The sequence below is a fragment of the Brienomyrus brachyistius genome, chromosome 9 (assembly GCF_023856365.1).
Source record: "Brienomyrus brachyistius isolate T26 chromosome 9, BBRACH_0.4, whole genome shotgun sequence".
NCBI lineage: Eukaryota > Metazoa > Chordata > Actinopteri > Osteoglossiformes > Mormyridae > Brienomyrus > Brienomyrus brachyistius.
Window position 1 is genome coordinate 18182027 of NC_064541.1, and position 20440 is coordinate 18202466.

Below are 20440 nucleotides of genomic sequence, written 5' to 3' on the forward strand. Positions count from 1 at the left end.
TTGACGGTGTCATTATTACGTTGATTCCTGTTAAGTGTCTTCAAAGGTTTAATACATATTTGAGCATTAAGCTTTAATTAAAATGACCAGTTCATTTGCTTATATCTTTCATACTATACTGTTAAGACCTGTTTTTCTTTTAAAAGGACAGTTTGGGTCTTGAAGGTGGCATCACATATTTGGAGGTGAGCTTTGTAACCATCTAAATGAAAGAAAACAGGAGGATATGCGAATGATGTAAGACATCAGAGGTGTGCAGAGAGCATGTAGTTCCTGGGTGGAAGGAAACCAAGTGTTATGTTTTCATTCTCAGCTTATGGGACATGTACACACACACACACACACACACACACACATATATATATATATATATATATATATATATATATATATATATATATATATATATATATATATTTTTTTTTTTTTTCCTGAGGAATATAACTGAGCTGTAATTTGACGTCTTCCATTTGTTACCTGCTTGTTACCTTACTCTGCAAGGTGCAATACTTAGTGTTAAAGAATTGTTTTTACTATGTAGTTAAAGTAGTCAAACGCTGCTGGTGTGCATTTTGTTTGAATCCTTACATTAAATGGATTTACATGTTGTATGGTACTGACACCTGGTGGCTAAAAGTACAACTTCATTTGATGTGGCTCTTATTTTCCACTAGGGGCGTTGTTTCTGCACTCTTTATAGTCTTAAGATATTTTCCATCGTACAAGCTCGATGAAAGTTGCTTAGGAATAATTTTATTTTCACATACCCCTGAGAGACAGCTCAGGGTCAGCCAGCATGCTGCGCTGCAGCAGCTGGGGTTAACGGCCTCGCTTCAGGGAGACACAGTGATGTGATTACTCTGTTGGCTGCGGGATTGGAACCCACAACCTTCCGGATACAGGCAGAGAGCCTTGTGGTAATATCTTTGTTCTGCCATGGAAGAATATGTCATTTCTATATATTTTTGAACATCTGTCACTTTCACTGTCCAAGACAGAAGTAGTTGAGGCTGGATTTCAGCAGCATCCATTCCTGCATTTAGAGGAATACCTAACCTCAGGTTATGATCTGATTTTGCTCTCGCATGTGTCAGCGCAGGAAGTGGTTTACATTTGGCCGCATTTGTGCCGGTAGATGTTAATAGTCCACTTGCTGCTTCTCGCTACACTGTTCCGCAGATCCCTCGAGGGTGAATCCATTATCGTTCTGATCTGTGATGCCTCAGCGATGCTGGCTTTCAGTTTCCCTGCGGTCCGTAGCCCTGACAACCACACTTCATAACTTTCACTGTTTCTGTTGCGTTACCAGCTCTGATGAAAACAGCACCCATGGAATTCTGGGATTCATGTCTGCAACCCCTAGACTTTGAGGAATCACTTTCAAGGCCCAACCACAGATTCATAATTAATTACGGACTTGTTTTTTTTTTTCCTTCCCTTGGAGCCCCGGTGGTCCAGCCAGCGTGCCTGGTAATGAACTCTCCCCCCAGCATCCATCCCCCCCCCCCCTCCCCACACACACACATACCGACTTCCTGCAGATTTATAAAAAGAATGGCAAGGAGAAGAATAAGGCAAGAGCGAAGAAACTTGTGTGCTTTGTCTTCCTGGTTGCGGAATGAAAACAAACAGGGCAGCAAGTGCCAGAGCAGCCCGAGTGAAAGGGGACAAAGCACCGGACGTCTTATCAGCAGAGAGGGAAGCCCATTTCTGCAATTCTATGTGGTCACATGGGCAGGGAGGTTCTGATGATGTCATGCCGCCAAGTCTTTGGCTGGCCTAGAGCTCCACCTAAAAGTATTCTGCAGTGCAGAGGAATTACCTTTACGGAACACCAAAGAATCTCCATTATGGAAAGCATGATGCCACATATTGGTTCCCTGTACTCCAGTCAACATGATATCTGTGAAATGAATTTCTCAGTGAGGGAGACCGGCTTAGTCTGAGGTGTTTCACCACCGAACCCGCACTCGTTTTCTTTTCCCTTTCTTTTCCTTTTTGTAGTTTCCCATTTCACTCCCCCCTCCATCTCCCTAAAATTTCACCCTGATTTAGTCATCTCAAACTCTGTAGCAGTCTCAGCTGTCTCTGATGCCCTCCCACTGCCCCAATGCCTGCCACCCGCAAGCCTGGGAGGCAGAGAAGCTGCCCCTTTGATCTGCTCCCCACCTGGCTCATGATCGCCTGTAGAGGGCAGCAGAATGCAAATGGCTTCTGACACATCAATCAATGTGTCCAGGTGCAGTTGAACTATCCCTGTCGAGGCCAAGTGGAGCCCAATAACATTTTGCTGCTGCAGAAATGCATCATTTGTGATGATATGGAATGTTTTGCATCTAGAACACAGTGTTGGCTGTTATACTGCCACCTAGTGTTGTTGAGTAAAGATCAAGCAAGCCAAACTGGTTAACCAATAAAAACGTGCTCATGGATAATGGATGAATCTATGGATTTATATGTTAGATGGCTGTTTGCATATTTAAAATGCATAGTGGAAATGTAATTCAGTGCAGCTGAAGCGGAGTACATATGAAAAACAAACTAATGCCTTAAAAAGCTTTGCCACGGTTTCATGTTTCATGTGAAATGTATTATAAATTCATGTTTATTGATAGATGTTTTAAAACAAAGGAATGCTATTGTAATTTTCTAAAACATCTGCATATACCATCTACCCTGGATAGATTTATGCATGCAAATGCACCACACATAATACAAAATAGTCATGATGTAATAAAACAATCCATCCATCTTCCATAACCACTTATCTTGTGCAGGGTTGTGGTGAAAATAATGTAATAGCATGATGCAACACAAATTTAGAGATTTCTCCACTGTGGTTTGCCGAACATGTGTCTTTGTGTTGCCGTTTCCCTCAGAGGGAGCTTGCTAGAGAGGACTGGGGATCTTTCTCTAATGTGGCGAGGATGGTATTCCATGGGTAACGAAGAGTTCGTGCCTGACCCTGATTGCGCTTCCTTGTGGGACCATCCATGATGCGCTGGCTGCAATTATAGCGTCAATCAGAGCCACTCGCAACACATGTAAACAGGATCTTTCATTGTTGAGGCCACAACACCATGGTTTCAGACTCGGTTTATACACACAAAGACCACAAGTATTACTCTGACTAGCTCTACAAGAAGACAAAAAAAAACAACGTAAGACAACAAGCAATGTATTTGTCACAAACCATTTCTGACTGTAACACATCACAGAATATAATATAAGAAAAGAATATAATAAAACATTTTATAAAAAAGGGTTACTCTCTGTGTTTGCTAAACTTGCAACAACCATACATGTAGATATTATGCTTCCCAGAAAACATACAGAAACATACAGTAGAAGGACAAAATAACAGACACACCTAACAATATCCACATTAAGTAGGGCCACCTCTTGCTTTGACGACAGCGTCAGTCCTTCTCGGAATGCTTTGAGGTTCACTTCTGCACTGTAGAATTAGCCGTAAGGTCCAATGATGTTTAGATCCTGTGATTGTGGAGGCCACTGAAGGCATTCCACTTCATCCTGGTCTTCAGGAAACAACTCCTACATTTATTAAGCAGTGTTTGTTAGGCACATTATCATCATGGAATATAGGAACATCAAAAGTGATCGATGTATGCATGATAGCGTGCACCTAGTACTGAAAAATGGCCTCGTATTCTTTGTCTGTTATATAACCATGCGAGGAAATCATTTGACCTAATGGCTCTCGTGAGATTGCTGCTCATGCCAGAAGATACGGTGGCTCTTGACTTTCTTGAAATGTAAACCTGTAAGGATGTAGAAAACGGAATATAATATGACTCACAAAATGTTATGACTAGGTCACAGAAGTACTTCAGTTCTGTGGTCTTGTTTGAGACCGTCGCTTTGTGGCTGTTAGCAACTATCCTGTTGGCGAGATGATTGCTGCACTTTGCCGGTGCAGTTGTTTGGGTTTGCCGTATGTTGCCATCCTTTTTTCCCTTCCGCGCGTTAGATTGTTTTTCAGTTTGTGTGACTAATGCACTGGCGATTTGAGCAACAACTATCTGGTACTTTTATTAGTTGTTATATTACTTTGAAAACATCAAAGCCCTGATTGTGAGGATTGTTTTATAACTGAGAAATACCGCTTATTTGCGTCCATCATAATATGACTCACCTTTGTGGCCACATTCCATTTAGCTTAAAGTGCTTTTTCATGTGCGATTTCTGTTATATGTTGTCTAAGCCCTGTACAGTATATAGATAGAAACATATTCAGAGCCTTATTAGCCCTTATACATAAATCAAATGTGTTGATATTTTTGTTACGTAGAATGACAACGATTCAATGAATTTCATATTGCAAATGTAGACTAATGCAGGTATTTTTATATATTTGATTTTTTTTAAGGTTTTCTGTTCTTTTCAGTTTTTCCGATTTGTGGAAACAATGCATATAAATCTGTTTTATGCTTCTAAAGTGAGAACACACACATAAGCGGCAGAACTCCTATTCAGTATAAAATGTGTTGAAATATCGTCTCATATTTTGCATTTTCAATATCATAAATTTTCACACAGCTGTGGCCATCTGGTTATTTTTTCCAATTCCTGTTTCGTAATTTGGTCCAGCACCTGCATCGCAACACGTCCTACTCATACACTCACTGTAAAATCTTTCTTGTCATGTGATCCTCCACTACCGGCCAACACATTTATGAGTAAACAAACATGCTGTAGAGCCCCCAGTCGGTGTGAATAGGTGCAAAGGAAGCTGAAATAGACATGCTGGAAATTTGATCTGCATTGGAAGGACAGTTAATAGAAATTTAAGTAGCATCTATTCTTTGCAGTAACAGTGACACGGCTGACTGCTGAAGATTCAGAACTGAGGGAATGACCTGGGAAGCATGCAGAGTGCGCTGCTCTGGGGTCCATCTACAAAATGCCAGAAAAGGCGATAATCACTGCAAATAATCACTGCCTATAATCACCGCAAATAATCACTGCGTATAATCACTGCAAATAATCGCTGCATATAATCACTGTGCATCCCACACTAGGGATCCTCTGGATGAATGTGGTCATTGTGGCACTGAGGAGCTTTTTAAGGGAAATTCTCTTGGTTGACCTGATCTTTGGCATAAGCACAGTGAAGGCTGGAGTGCAGTCCTGTCCAGAATTCTCCAAAACAAGTCTAGGTGTTTAACTGGTGCTTTGTCTAGAAAATGGATAGGATGTGGTGGTTTAGATCAGCAGGAGACCTATCGCAAAATAACCAAGAACAAATCAAAATGTAAGAAGGCCTCGTTAGAAATGTAACAGATGGACCCCAAAGAACCAAAGGAACTACAGCAGGCATTTACTGATGAACCTGAACCACACATCCCCAATGCTTTCAGATGGTTCTTTCCATAGACCTTAATACTTCTGCCATCATTCCCACCCATTCCAGTCCTCTTTGTCTCCAGCTCCTTTCTCTCTCTTTCCTCTGCTCGGCGTGATTTGTACTGTATTGTATGTCAAGATAATCCCTTCCATATTTCCTTCAAGAAGTAGTCACTGTTTTTTTTTTCCACTTTAGCAAATCAGCGGGGAATCTGGCCTGACAGCCTCCCCGCTGCGTGATGGGGGGGGGGGACGAGAAGGGTAGCGCCTGCCATGACAGATACCACAACCTTCACACGTCGCTCATGGTGCTGTGAGCCTGTCGAGTGCCAAACTAACACCCTCACTGTGCCAAGGCCCCTCTCCCGGAGCTCAGGAAACAATGACTGCGCCATGCCAAGGTCCCAGAGTGGGTCTCGTTTTGGGCTAGGGGGTCCAATTATCTTCAGCAATTAGCTGTAATTATGTTCTATGCAACAGTTCCTTTGCGTCATTATAGTCTTTTTTAGCCACGTTTGGAGATCCTTGAAAACTAGAGTTGAAAGGATTGTACCAATACATGGAACTCTAGGAAATGCTTTTCTCTAAAAAGAATGTATGTCCTCCTAGAACATTTTACATAAAATGTTATACAATTTGCTTCTGAGGTCTACATTTGCGGTTCCACTTATCATGTTGGGTCTGTCCTTCACAAAGCGATGACTTAGCTGGCTTTGACGGCTGAGACGTCCTGCCTGGGGTTCCGGCACCTTCTGCTGTTAGAGTGTTCCTTGTATCAGTTGGATAAAGAAATCTAGAAATGGCCCCGGGTGTAGATCCTTTGATTTGTGTTCCTTCACAGCTATCATTTTATTTTGCTCTCAGGCACTGTTGAGAGTAAGCCAACACAGTTTACATGGTTAAACAACCTGCTATGGGGCTTGCTGAGGCCAATGTTGATTTTGGACAAAATCCAGAGACCTATCTCCAAGCCTACTGTCATATTTATGGGGTTACAAACACCCCTTTTTAAAGATTATCTGGCATCTTAGATGTTTTTTTTATTGACAGAGAATCAATCATTGCCATTAGTAAACAACATGTTTTTCATAGAAAATATCGGTATGCTACAAAAGATGCTTAGCATTTCTGATTCTCAAAAAGCCGAGCGATAGAGGCAACGCTGTGGCTGCATTAAGTTCTTGTAGCAACAAGAGTGAATAAATTAATGTAGCAGAGTCTGTAATTGGCCAGGGAGCTGTGAGTTACTCTATGAGAATCGGATTTTCACTTCAGCATGAAAAATGCTCTGGCCTTGGCAGTGACAATGATTTATGACTGTGGATTGCACAGATTTTCAGCTTCCTCTGTATGAATGCCATCCCTCAGTGTTTTTGCTTGTGTTACATGCAATGCTGGTGTGTGTGTGTGTGTGTGTGTGTGTGTGTGCGTGTGAGAGTGACTGTATGCTTTTTGTGCGTATTTTTCTGGAAAGTGCGACTGAGATTTGAAATTCCAACACCAAAGAGAAAGCCAATATCCAACCAAGGGTCTGACATTAATTTGTTCCTCTGTCTGTACAAATGCATGGGAACTCTCACCAGACACAAAAGCACTGCAATGGAAAAAGTCGTCCATTTTTAAGTGACACCATCCATATTGCTTCAGTTTTAACATTTTTTTTTCTTTCCTAAAAAGAAATTTTCTCAGTATTTGTGCTATACAGAATATTCAAACTCGGAGGGAGTTTATAGATAAATATTATGTAATTATGGAATTATCCTGCTTCCTGTTTTTCTTTGCAGAATTCAATTCTTTACTGTTAATACCGTTACAGTAAACATAAGGCTGCACGAGACTGAATTTCCATGCAATTAAGTGATCCTCCATTAGTGTTTGGTCATGTGATCACTTTTCCATGCGTCTTGTAATAGAAGCTTAGGGCATATGGCAGGTTACATCCTGCACATAGGACACACAAGCACAGTTACATGCTATGAGTCATTTACCTAACTGCATGTCTTTGGACTGTAGAAACCAGAGTGAATCTCAGAGTGCATAAAGTACACTTGCAATCAGTGATGCAGTATATGAACTTACCTGCAATCTACCTAATATCGGAACAAACTATTTTTATAGCTATTCTGTTGACGACAGGCTACGCACTAAACTACTAATAACAATATGAAATCCTGTTGCTTGTTAAGTTCAGCCACGAGAAATGTCCACACTCCCTTTATAAAACTTATTTTTTACACAACCTACACTCTCACTGGGGCTGTACCCTCAAGGGTAGAAGTATATTTTAAGATAAAGAAATGGACTTTGGGGAACATTTTTGTATCACTAATGGAACATTAACGTCGTTTGCACCTTAGGGATGTTTCCTCATTTCTGTAGCTTAAATTAGACTAAAAGGTACCGTACATTTACTTAGAGCTGGAGTACAACTGGCAGACACCAGCAGGTACAGCTCCAGATAATTGAATCATTTAATGTATTTTTAGGTTTTTGTTTATTATTTGGTATATTAACAGCTGCTAGAGGAACTGGCTGCTTGTAAAAAAAACTGCGACCTTTTCACATGGTAAAATTCTCTCATTTGCTCCATCGCTCATACAAAAACAAAACAAAGAAAAATGGATGAATAGATATATTACTCGGTTGATTGAACGCTTTAATAACTCCTCCAAATACCGAATTCCTCTTTCTAGCCGGCTAACATTTTCCTTCGTCTAGCTGCAGCTGATGCAGTTTCCGCGTGTATTGAAAAAAAAATGTGCATTTTCTTTGCCGTTGCCTTGGATATCGCGCAGAATATGCGTGAGGGAGCCGTGCCGAGAGCCAACGTAATGGAGCTATTCGATTACAGATTTGCATGCTGCCACTTTGTTATAGGAACTGTAACCTTGGAGTAGGGATTGTTACCCAAACATGCTTTCTTGTGTACATTCCTGATGAAGAATTTATGAAAAGCCCCTGGAAGATAAAGGTCAATAGGAAGATATGACGTCCTCATACATTTTAGTACTTGATAGGAACAAAAGCCCAGATTAAGCTTTTCACTTGAGCACTCACGTTTCTCTCTTGTAGCCTCGCTTCACTAAAACACGGCGGACCATTCACAAAATAAAACGGGGGGGGGGGGGGGGGGGGGCTCCCTGTGGAACTCGCGCGCTGCCAGGCGTCCTTGTTGTCGTCTCCCATGTGGAGTTCTGGAGCAAAATGAGGAAGTTGTCAACAGAATCCCCAGGCAACGTGTGATCTGCGAAGCAGACATCCGTCAGTGCTTTAGCGGTCGGACCCGTATGGGGCGCGCTTGGGCCGATCAGGTGGGCAGGATGTCGCGTGCATCAGACACTCTGCTCTTTGGAGGAGCCAGCCCTCTGCAGGTTACCCGACCACGTGCGGAGGTTTACCGTCCAACGGTGCGGTAAGTTTAATGGCAGCAAATCATTAGGGGGGTGGGGCTCACTGGGCATGCAAGAAGAATCCAGCCTCCATAACTGTGTGCATCTCACCGGCACTATGGGTGCATGCGGCCAATTATTTCTGGCAGAGTAGCCTATGGAGCCAGTCCATAAGTCCGCAAGGAGTTTGGTTAGAGTCAACCTGAATCCAGCACTCTCCACTCGCAGGGTAATGTTCATTGATCTTCTGTAGTGCTTAGCTTCTAATTGGCTATTTTGGAGGTGACCTCTGAGGTGATGGGTCTATCAGCTGTGGCTTAGATGCCTCCTTCACCACAACCCACGCAATTTTGGTCATGTGAGCACTTTTCGAATGGCCATAAATACTGGGTCTACTATATTGAAGTCTACATTACATAAATGATTTTGTCAGCAGACTCTTGGGTGTAACAAAATACCGTCTAACCAAAGCCTATGTCATTTCCTGCTATAAGGACCAATATTACAGTGCTGTGAAGGTAGGTGCGCCAGAAGGCAGCCGAAGCAGACTTGGACGAAGAAAAATCTAATTATAGATGGGGGGGGGAGAGATGGCGGCTTGGTGACTGAAAATCTGGACAGCACAGGACCACTCCCCCGAACTCGGCACCGCAAAATACGATGTGGTAATGTCTCAGTGCGTTATTCTTCCGGAGGAGGGAAAGCAGGACTCTTCCCGACGATTCCAATGCCGCATCCAGAACCCTGACAGCAGAATGGCCGGCAGACGCGGGAGAGGGAGAATCCGGCCGTGATTTATCCCCTGCCGTAGGCCCAGAAATAAACCAGCAGCTCGAGGAGAGAAGCACACTGTTATGCGCGGAATGGGTGGAAACGTGCTCCTTCTCCAATCCTACATTTACTCCTCAGTGTCTGCCAAGTGTAGCAGAAATAAGGCTTTAGAACGTATGTGTAAAATTTGCTCCGTTATGTGACCTAACACTGAATATTTTTAATGCAGTCATGTAAATTAATTTTTGTTAAAGTACTTTTAAGGTTTTCTGATGCTGTTCACCTTTAAAGTGGAACAGTGTTGTGAATAAGTTTTGATGGATCCATCCATCCATCCATCCATCCATCCATCCATCTCCATACAATATTTTGGGTGAGGGCTAGAGCTTATCCCAGGCAGCACAGGGCACAATGCATAGGACCACCTTGGACATCATGCCAGCTGTACATGTTTCCTTTGTTCTGAAATTTAAATCTGCAACGCTGATACATACTGAGTTAACTTGGCAAAAATCTGTTCTTAAGGGTGAAGCAGGGTGTATTGGCTTGACTTGGAAATTCCTATTCATTTTTCCATCATTAAATCAGCATTTGAAATTGACAGCGAAAATGCACGCCGTGTCTTTAATAAAATGTCAGAATGCATAATAAAATAATCCTGGGATTTCTTTGGCTTGTATAATAATGAAATAAATAAATGGAAACATCTGACGTCTTTTTGACTCGAAACAACAAGATGAATCACACGTTTCGCAGTATATCAGCTGGTCAAGCATAATTCAGAAGTAACTCATTTGTGTTTCCTAATTAAATTGAATGCTTCAGAACGGTGATCACGGCAACACGATCACACATGAAGTCAAGTGATTGGAAGCACACAACATGTCTAATGAATGGTGAACAGCACGCCGTGCGGCTATACACCACAGCCAATGAAATAGGATACATATTCTTCTATATGCTTGCGTTTTGGTATTTTTAAACGCTGCAGATGTTCATAAAAAGTCTGATCTCAGCTTATGAATTTTCGGCCTGTTCTTATTGGCTTCCATGGAGTTTATGTTGTCTAATGAGGTGGTAGGTTTGTCAAAAGTTAGCTCTAAGTACAGACGGGATTTCTGGCTTGCAATAAAAAAATCATCCGGAGTGATTTATTTTATTATTATTTTTTTTTAAGCAGAATGACATATTTTCTTGTCTCCACACCATCATTGTCCCGGCAGTATCAGAGCCACACAGACTTGGCACCGACGTCGTCTCACATTGTAGGGAAATCCAGAGTCAGCAGGATGTGGCACAGCGGACCGGCTGCATGGTCGCATCTCAGAAAAGCCACTGGCCAAGACTGGCATGGCAACCACCTACTGCAATTCATCAATATGCTCCCACCGCCGCTCCCGGGAGAATGTGTGCAGTGTCTGGCCCGTGCCGTACCCTTCTAATGCCAGGACTCGGCGTGAGTCCCCCATCTCACACGCAGTCACACTTATGCGCAGTCAAATTCACTTTACACACTCTGTTTGTGCCCATTCAGAACTACGAAGAAGAAAGTTGGGCCCGTTTCACTGTTGTCAGCATCGATATTCAATCTTCGCAAAAAAAAAAAAAATAATTACGTTCTAATCTGACGACGACTGAGGCCACAGTTCATAGCGTGAAGTGAAAATGGTGCAGCGATCGATGCTGAATGTTTTTGTAAAAAGAAAACAAATAATGGAGATAATACAGATTTTGGCGAAACAACGAAGTAAATGAAAGACGTTTCATATGTTTTGCTTTTTTTTTTTTTTACCAAATTTGTCTAGTTAAAATGTTGAAATCACTTAAAAATTCCCTACAAAATGACATATTTATTTTTTTTTAAATTTTAATATGGAGAGTTAGCTTCCACAAAGGGGCTAAAAGGTTTTCTTTTTATCGAACATGGACTGACCTGAAATAGATTTATTGCCTATTTACTTACGAGCTCATTTAGTGATTCTGATAAGGCTGATTAATTCTGATTTTTAGTGGCGCTGACCTGTAACGTGTCACAGGTTTGACCTAAAATGATCAGTATTGTGGTTCAAATGTGCTTTTTTGTGCGAGGACATTTAAAAGTAATCACTCCCTATAAAAGGTTAATCTAACTTAAGGTAAACATGGCATGGGTGTTTGATACAGCCCATTTACAGAGAAAATGAGGCTTTCTTCACTGTTTGATCACCACTCTGTACAACAACATTATTTACACCGTACACCACAAGTATGGCGTTGGCTCGTGGGACCGTACTTTGTGTTTTCACTCCATCCGCCGATAAGGTTTATTTTTCAAGGCACACAGGAAATAGTGTCTTGATTACAAAACAACAAGGCTCCCAAATTTGTCTGAAAATGATTGAAATGAGTGATGTGGATGGCTAAATATTTGTGAATTTCCGTTTTGTATATATAAAATAGCTGCCACCCCTCCCAGAATTAACTTCTTAAATCTCCGCTTTCGCGAGGCCTGCAGTAATCCAGGCAGTTATCGTTTCTAGGGTTAGTCATGTTGAACATATTGTAATACATTTCAGGAACAAATGCTTGCCCAATCATGAAATATATTCAGAATTCCCTCCAGATGTATGGTTCATATAAACACCAAATACTTCCGAACCCTGCTGTCAGTGTTGAAATAAATTTATTTTTTTGGGATCTATTGCAGTTTACTGTTTAAAGTTTGCCTTCGGTGTATTTTAAACAAAAGACAATAAATATCTGAAATCAAAAAATAAAATCTTATGGTATTTATATAGTGGGCACTTTGTAATGGTTGGAATTCGCAGGTATAACCAAAGTAGCAAATCATGTTGTCAACATCGTTCATTATCGCCGCAGTACTGTGGGACTGAAAGCAAGAAACTTTGGCATGACTGACATCGTTTCAGAGCGATGGACGCGAGACACACAATGTAAACATCGTTCGTTTGTTAGCACGGCAGCTATAAAAACTGCTCACTCAGCTGATGGAGAAACCAGCAAACAAAGCACGAGAAGTTTATCCGAGTGAGCGCTCATATGCAGAATGATATATGAGCGGGTTTTTTAATCACGGAAAACAGTCATGTTTGCTCGGCAGTTTGTCAAAGATATGTTTGACATAGCCGTAAAATAAGAAGATTTTAGACGTTTCGCAAAACGTGTTCTTGGTACCGTGCGTAATAATGGTCAGGTCTGTCGGTTACTTGGAAGCATGATTATATGCGCCGGTAAAATTGAGGTCTGTGTGTAAAACAAGTAGGATGGGATGGGAATTCAGCTGTTTCTGTCAGCTTACACGACTGGACAAGGACTCTTCTGAGCAGAACGCTCTTAACTGAGGACCGTTACTTGGTTGCCGTCCACACTGAGCTTCCTGAGCGAGGCAGCTGAGCTCCCTCACCCGTCTGACGACATGCCTATTGTTTCTGTTGTGTCATTAATATGTTCTTAGTTACCATGACACTTCAGGACGTTTTTGTCTCTCACAAGCTCTCTGTATCTCTATATCTCTCACCTTCCCGCTTCCTCCCCTTGCAACCAATTTTTCATGCATTCCACGCCCCCCCACCCCGGGTTCGGTGCCCCCCCCGTACCCCCCGCACTCCCCACACCCCCGGCCCCAGACGATCCCTCCGAGCGGTTCTGCGACGCGCCGGCGGTGCCGGGTCCTCGCTCTTGCTGTTTCCACCAGGCCATGCAGATGGTGGCCCAGGCAGGAAGTTCCTCCTCCCTCCCTCCTTCCTTAATGAAGCTCCTGGGATTTAGGAGGATCCTGGCACCGACACCGTCCTTCGTTTCCAAGCCTCCTCCTCTGGATCTCAGTGAGTCCAGGCAAACCCCAGACTCCCTCAAGCCCCCCCACCCTGATTATTTGGATTTAGTAGTTCTGAAATTTCCCTTTTAAAGTAAATTAACTCCAACTCCATCTCTGAGACTGTGTTCTACACATTAGTGCAGTCAGCAACATGTAATTCTTCTAAAACTGCTGCGGTTCAAACAAGAATTTTAAATGAGTGCAAAAAATATACACAATGTTTATATAATAATAACCAAAATAATCACAACTGGAGCTGCTCGGTGTCATCGGCTATACATGCATGAATACACACACACACGCACACACACACACACACACACACACACACACACATGTGGATGAGCAGCAGTGCAGCCCAAAGTAACCAAACAACAGTCAAAACTTTAAGCACTATCTCAGTGAAAACAATGATTTGTTTAATTGACTAAACACCATGTGTATTTAATACTAGTTTAAATTCAGCCAATCCCTGGGTAAAGAATGACCGATTTACAAACAACTTGTACTTACGAATGAACTGCCATATAGCCTATATATTAAAAATTCAGGTTAAATTCAGTGGTTTGTAATAACGAGTACACACACTACTTTGTGACGCTCATGAAAACATTGCACAGTTAGCTAGCACTGTACAGTACAGTATTACTGTATGATGATGATAACAATGATAATGATGATTATTATTATTATATATTTTTCAAACTTACCTACAGATTCGACTTAAAGACAGACTTAGGTAACAGATCTTGTTTGTAACTTGGGGACTGCCTGTAAAGATACCTTTAGAGAGAAGGAATCGAGTCTTGGCTGATACTTCAGATGCTTTAGAACATACAGCGAGTATGAGTATGAGCATGAGGATGAGTATGAGTATGAGCATGAGGATGAGTATGAGCATGAGTATGAGCATGAGTATGAGCATGAGTATGAGCACGAGTATGAGTATGAGCATGAGGATGAGCATGAGTATGAGTATGAGCATGAGGATGAGTATGAGCATCAGTATGAGCACGAGTATGAGGATGAGTATGAGCATGAGGATGAGTAAGAGCATGAGTATGAGGATGAGTATGAGCATGAGTATGAGCATGAGTATGAGCACGAGTATGAGTATGAGTATGAGGATGAGCATGAGGATGAGTATGAGTATGAGGATGAGGTTTCAACATCGTCATTATTTCTTTACCCCCAGAACATACACTGGGTATCAATGCAAACTTCAATCACCGCCATATTAGTTTATCTAAGGAAGATACCACATGAAACTCATCCCAACAAGGGCCTCGCCTCTCCGCTGTGGTGGGAGAGACGCTCCTGCAGCCCGGGTGACACCACAGGTCGACTCAAGTGGTCAGAAGCCTAAGCGAGGGCCCTTAGCACCGGCTCCCAAACACGCAATGCTACGCCTCTCATTTTACATCATACTGGCATAAACTCTCTCTTTTTTATACAAATACAGAAAATACATTTTAATATAATTTAATAATAATAAATAATTATTTCAATAACTGAAATGTCTTATTTTATCGTTCTGTTTTATTTCTTTTATTATTTATATTGCTAATTTTTATCTTATTTTTTTATATATTTTTTCTTGTATTACATATTTCCTTTTGAGCATAATCCAGTGGAAAGAGCATTTCACTGCACATACCTGTATGTATGTGACAAAATGTCAAAAAATGTCAACATAATCTTTCGGGATCATCAGATGAAATTGCTGCATATTACTGGATATTTGCATGAATGCCTTATATATGCACAGGCAGTATTTCAGTCAACATGCAATATATGCGTCTAGTTTAACACTCTTCAAAACTCAAGTGTTCCAAAATTTAAAAACAATATTAAGACAAAAACCTTCGCACATTTTTAAAGACTATGTAGTATTAGAAAAATATTAAATATAAACCTTAAGAACAGAAAATGAATAGGTTAACATTATATCTAAAATGAGTCAATTGAAAGGCAGACGATGTGAGGCCGTGCAATGGGATTGTGGGTAACAGGCGGTGTATGTAATTTTTTGAATTTGTGAAACACTTGGGTCTTCGGTGTAAAAAGGCCTCCACCCTCATGTGGGAAACCACCTATTTTTTTTGTATTAAAACTAAGGTATTAAGGTGATGCTACACAAACCCTAAATACTAAAGCAGCCACACAACCAAACATAATTAAAAATTAAGATATTTTCCTGCTTATCTGAATGGGACCTTAATTCTAATGGTTGGATCGGTTGTATATTTGGTGAAAGTTTGTGTAAAATCAGGGAATTATTATTATTATTATTATTATTATTATTATTATTATTATTATTTTTGTTGTTGTTGTTGGGTATCGGAATAAGTCAATGATTGATTTTACAGCAGATTCAAAATGTAATTGTGTATTAATGAAAAGTTATTATTGTATCTATAAAAGTGCATTACATAAATGATTATATATAGACATAAATATGCATGTCTTTCAAGTGCACTGTCCAATTTTACCGATAAAAATCCCACTGAATTGGCCCTTGTCAACACTCGATGCCGTTCATATTTAGTCAGTAGCTTGTCTCGATATCCTTCCATTGTCCGGGGCATGCGTCACTGGCCTGTCATCTGGACAGGCAGTTGGGGCGGCTTTGGGGGGGGGTGTATTGGCTTGGGAGGGGATGGGATTGTTCTGTAGCTGGGGGGGGAAATGCTTGGGAACTCCACTTCCCAGCGTGAGAGGAGAATAAGAGGAAAATAGCTCCCCAGAGTTGAATCAATGACCTTAGTGACTGAAAAATATGCAAAGGTCATTGGGTTATATTAGGTCAGAGTTATTTTTGACTGATGCCAAACAGCAGTAATCCTTGCCTGAGAATTTGCTTTTAAAATTTTACAGATAAGTGTTAATATTATGTATAGAATATGAAGACCATTAACATATTACAATATAAGTTCACGTCTTACGTTTTACGTTACACTTTATCTCAGCAGGGCTATGATTTTGAAAGTCAAATAAGCCTATTATCCATCCATCTTGTAACCAGTTATTCTCTTCAGGGTCGCGGGGATAAGCACATTATATTATTTTCAAATACTAGTAATATAATAGTATGAAGTGAATATTCATTATTGTTATTATTCTGCTTAGGGTGTTTTTACCATATGATGCTATACTCGCAGAGTGGCGATGTAGCCAATGTAGGCAACAGCCAACTTAGCACTGGGATGTTGAACTCTAGTGAAGGATCAAGATTACACAGAAAGAGATGGAGCGATTGTCATACCCTTGCTGAGGGCGCCGATTAAACAGCAGAGGGCAGTGCGCGCACACTCACCTCCTACTATCCGCGCGAGGACTTCCTCACAAGGCCGGCCGCAGCACTTGGAAATGTCTGTATCACAAGTAACAGTTTTATCAGGGATTGACCCATGCATACCAGCTAGAAAATTCAAGAATATATTTAAATAGATTATTCAAGCAGGCTGCATTTGATGTTTAGGTAAAATGTTCTTCTCTGTGCAAAAGCATTTATCCTCAAACCGGAAAACCATACTTGAGAGCTAGAACATGATGGATGAACCTTAAGAGAGATAAGGAAGTCATTAAATCACAACACGTGAACTTCCCCCATGTAAATTATTAGTCATATTAAAACAATAGACTATTCTGAAGGTTAGCGAGGCCAATAGCATGTCAGTATGCAGAGGAACTTATTTTGGAGGTGTCAAATCACAAGATGAACGGGCGGGACAGTCGCAGAATTCACACTGAACTGACATTACAGAAACAAACAAACAAACAATCAAACAAATAATATGCGCTGTTCACACTGTTCAGGGTTTGCTTTCTGGATATATGGTTTACTCTGAAACAAACTAGACTTTGATGAACATGGTGCAAAAGCAGAAAAAATCACGTGGATGAGCAGCTTCTAGGGAAACTTTCAGTCTCCTCAATGCTGAATAGACCTTGTTCCACCTAAACCAACGTGACACAGATTCCAGGGAAAATTCAGGGGATTTAAACTTGCGATTATTTTCTTTTATATGCGTCTTGCTGTAATGTTCAAACAGGCAGCTGCTGCAGGACGTTTGCACTGTGACACTTAAAGGCACGTTTGTGAAATGAGTAAAGCGTCCGCCGTCTCCCACCTATGATCCCAACATCCCAAATCTGACATCTCCCCCACACTCTTTTAAAAAGGTAATGGGGGAAGGGGCCATCAGCAGTCTCTCCTCTGACACCCACGGAGATGCTCTGAACCAGCGTTGTGACCTACAGAATTCTTTTGGAAAGAAGCCTCAACATATTAATATGCATTTTAATTTACTGTTAATTCAATTTATAACTGACCTGGATCTCACTGTGTTAATTTATTTACATATCAACAGTTATTGCTATTATTGTCTGTGCTGTCTGGTAATACAGATAGCAAATGATTAATCACACAAATTTACAGTGATTACCAGAATTTGGCATATGTTTGTCAATTGTTATAATATGATCGAGATGTAATATCCAAGGATAGTTAACCACATTTTCCTATTAATCATTTCTTTTTTAAAAGAAATTGAATCTTTTTTGCATTGCTACTCAAGATCAACTCACTAGTAAAATGATTTAAAATTTTATGAGATCAGATTAAAACTAAATACAGTTAATGCTTTTTTCACATAACAAATATGTTGACAAATAATATTGACACAAATAACAGCATTAGCCAGAACAAATATTAATACTCACAGGAGTGATGGCATTTTGACTTAACTGTCTTTAATTCTAAAAGAAATCTTTTGTACATTGCTGCCAAATAGATCAAACAGTAGAGCAAATTTGTCAAGATCCGGACGTCACAACCAACATTTTATTTATATTGCCTAACTTCCGGAACCATTCCTTTATTTTTAGTTCATCACAGTCGACGATAATGGCGCCAATATCTGCAGAGCAATGATTTAGCTAATAGAACATACAGGAATCACAATAATAAGGATTCAAGATGAAAATAGTAGGCAGGTACAACCAGGCACTCATTTAATTATTTTACAAATAAGATAAAGAGAATATAATTTTCAAACAGAAATAGTTGTGGAACAGCCGACCAAATACTTCTTTGCTATGATCATTATAGAAATTACATAAATTAAGAAGCATTATATCTTCTTTCAAGGGTAAATATTTAAATTTAATGTTGCAATGTTCTTGATTTACTATTTTTGATTTACTATTCCTGTGTGTAAACAGCAGACGGACAAATAGTCATGATTACTGCTCATTAAGAGCAGTACATTACTACCCCCAAGCCTACACATTGAGTGTCAATCATTATAATATAAATACACATCATGGTTCCAATTTTGAGGAATAAATCAATACATGCTAGAATAAACTTTGAGGTTTTCTTAATTTATAACATTTTAATGAGGATATATTGTTCTTACAGTAAAACTACACTGTTTACAGTGATAAACCTTGTTTATAGGTAAGAATAAATATAAATAACTTGAAACTAAATGTTATACTAAATCGATTTGCTTTTTTACATTTAAAAACATCTGCAGAATTCCAAATTGAGTATATTTTAAGTAAAAGTGAAAATATAATATTTTCAGCATCATTGTTTTGTCTTTTAAAGCGAAATGAGAAATGTATAAATTTCATTTAATTATTTTTGTTCTTTAATTTCATATTGTCAGTCAAGTAGTAAATAACCAAGTTGGAGTTCTTCAGTTTAGCTTGAGGTTTTTCTTCATGTGTGTTAATTTCTATGCTGCTTCTGATTTTCAGTAACAACAGTCCACCAAAGAACCTCTTCGATGCTCGATTTCATGTACGACATGAAAATGTGTTTTTCAGGACATTCATTTTTTGTTGGAGTTTGAGTAGATATGAAACTACTATGCTTGGCAAGTCTAGAATAAAAAAATATATGTTTAATATTTTTCTCTATATTTTTCGGAAAAATGTAGAAACGTAACGATTACCAAATTAATAAAACTTCTGTGCGATGGGAGCCAAAATTAATTTTCTATGAACAACAGTGAGCAAACACTCGCTATTCTCATCAGGCATGGCCCGTCTTTCTGCTGTTCCCGTGGCGTTCCCGTGGCGTTCCCGACCCACCCTGAATCCCAGCGTCGGCCCACCTCAAGACTGATGGACAGAGACAGGTTTGAGGGAAGCTGCAGGTTCTTAGCAAGCGTCTGATGTCCTGGATCCGCTTAAGACGGCGGTCACGCTGCAACTAAGCAAAACAAGGCGCCCCCCGCCATGCAAAGCCTTCTCAAACCCGTCGGGCCTATTGAAGTTAGAAAACACTCACCAACAAAAAGGCTGGGTTCTCCTTCCATCCAGTATCCAGAGATAAACCTGGGATAGCAGGGGATTCGGGCGCCAGGTTGCAGGGCGATGGAATGCACAAGAGCTGAATTCACAGAGGTGTTCGTGCCACAGGGCACTGCTGAAGAGAGAATGCTGAAAGAATGAAACCACATGTGTATTAATATGGACCAAGGGGCTAAACAAACATATAATCCAACATTGCTGCTAATTGCCACAATTTGCAAGGTAAACATTGGAGTTTTAGACTTACCCCCACAAGTTTCAGATGTGGAGTCCTCAGTGCAGGACGCAGGAAGACTGGAAGAGCAATAACGCCCAAGTTCAGTTCTCATGTATCTGCTAAAGCAATTTCCTTCAAAACGTATTTAATTTCCTTTCTCAGGGTGCCTCTATACATGTGGTGAAACCTCACAATATGTCTATAGGCCTTTAATAAATGTAGCGGAGGCCGAACGAAAAGGCCGTCTATCGGCACACAAGTCAGGCTGACGTCAAGTTAACGTCGGGTTAATTATGAAGCGTCGCAATTTTAGATCCCCGTCATTGTGCTTTCCAAATTAAATGTTCGAAACGTTAAACATCTTCTAAATTTATCAACAGGAACAAAACCAAATAAGGCAATTTTCTAGAAACCACTGGCTTGCCAAATAACTGTGTTTGCTAATGTATGAACATATAACATAGTAAATTTTATTGGGTGCGATTAAAAAATATATATCATAAAAGCTATTTTAATAAGGTCACTTTCTTAAATTTAACAGTAACTCAAGGT

The 20440-nt window shown here is 40.4% G+C and overlaps 1 long non-coding RNA gene across 3 annotated transcripts; it reads right to left on the bottom strand.

Annotated features, from left to right (window-relative positions):
• Positions 1-2568: 2568 nt before the first annotated feature.
• Positions 2569-20272, bottom strand: LOC125749607 (uncharacterized). Of its 3 annotated transcripts, XR_007399960.1 has the most exons (5): positions 19919-20259; positions 19649-19800; positions 16661-16717; positions 3371-6234; positions 2569-3136 (listed from the first exon to the last, which is right to left on the bottom strand). It is a non-coding gene; the product is annotated as an uncharacterized LOC125749607 (long non-coding RNA). The 3 variants fall into 3 exon arrangements; XR_007399959.1 differs by having other exon boundaries at positions 2569-6234; positions 19919-20272; XR_007399961.1 differs by having other exon boundaries at positions 2569-3782; positions 19919-20271.
• Between the last annotated feature and the right edge of the window lie 168 nt (positions 20273-20440).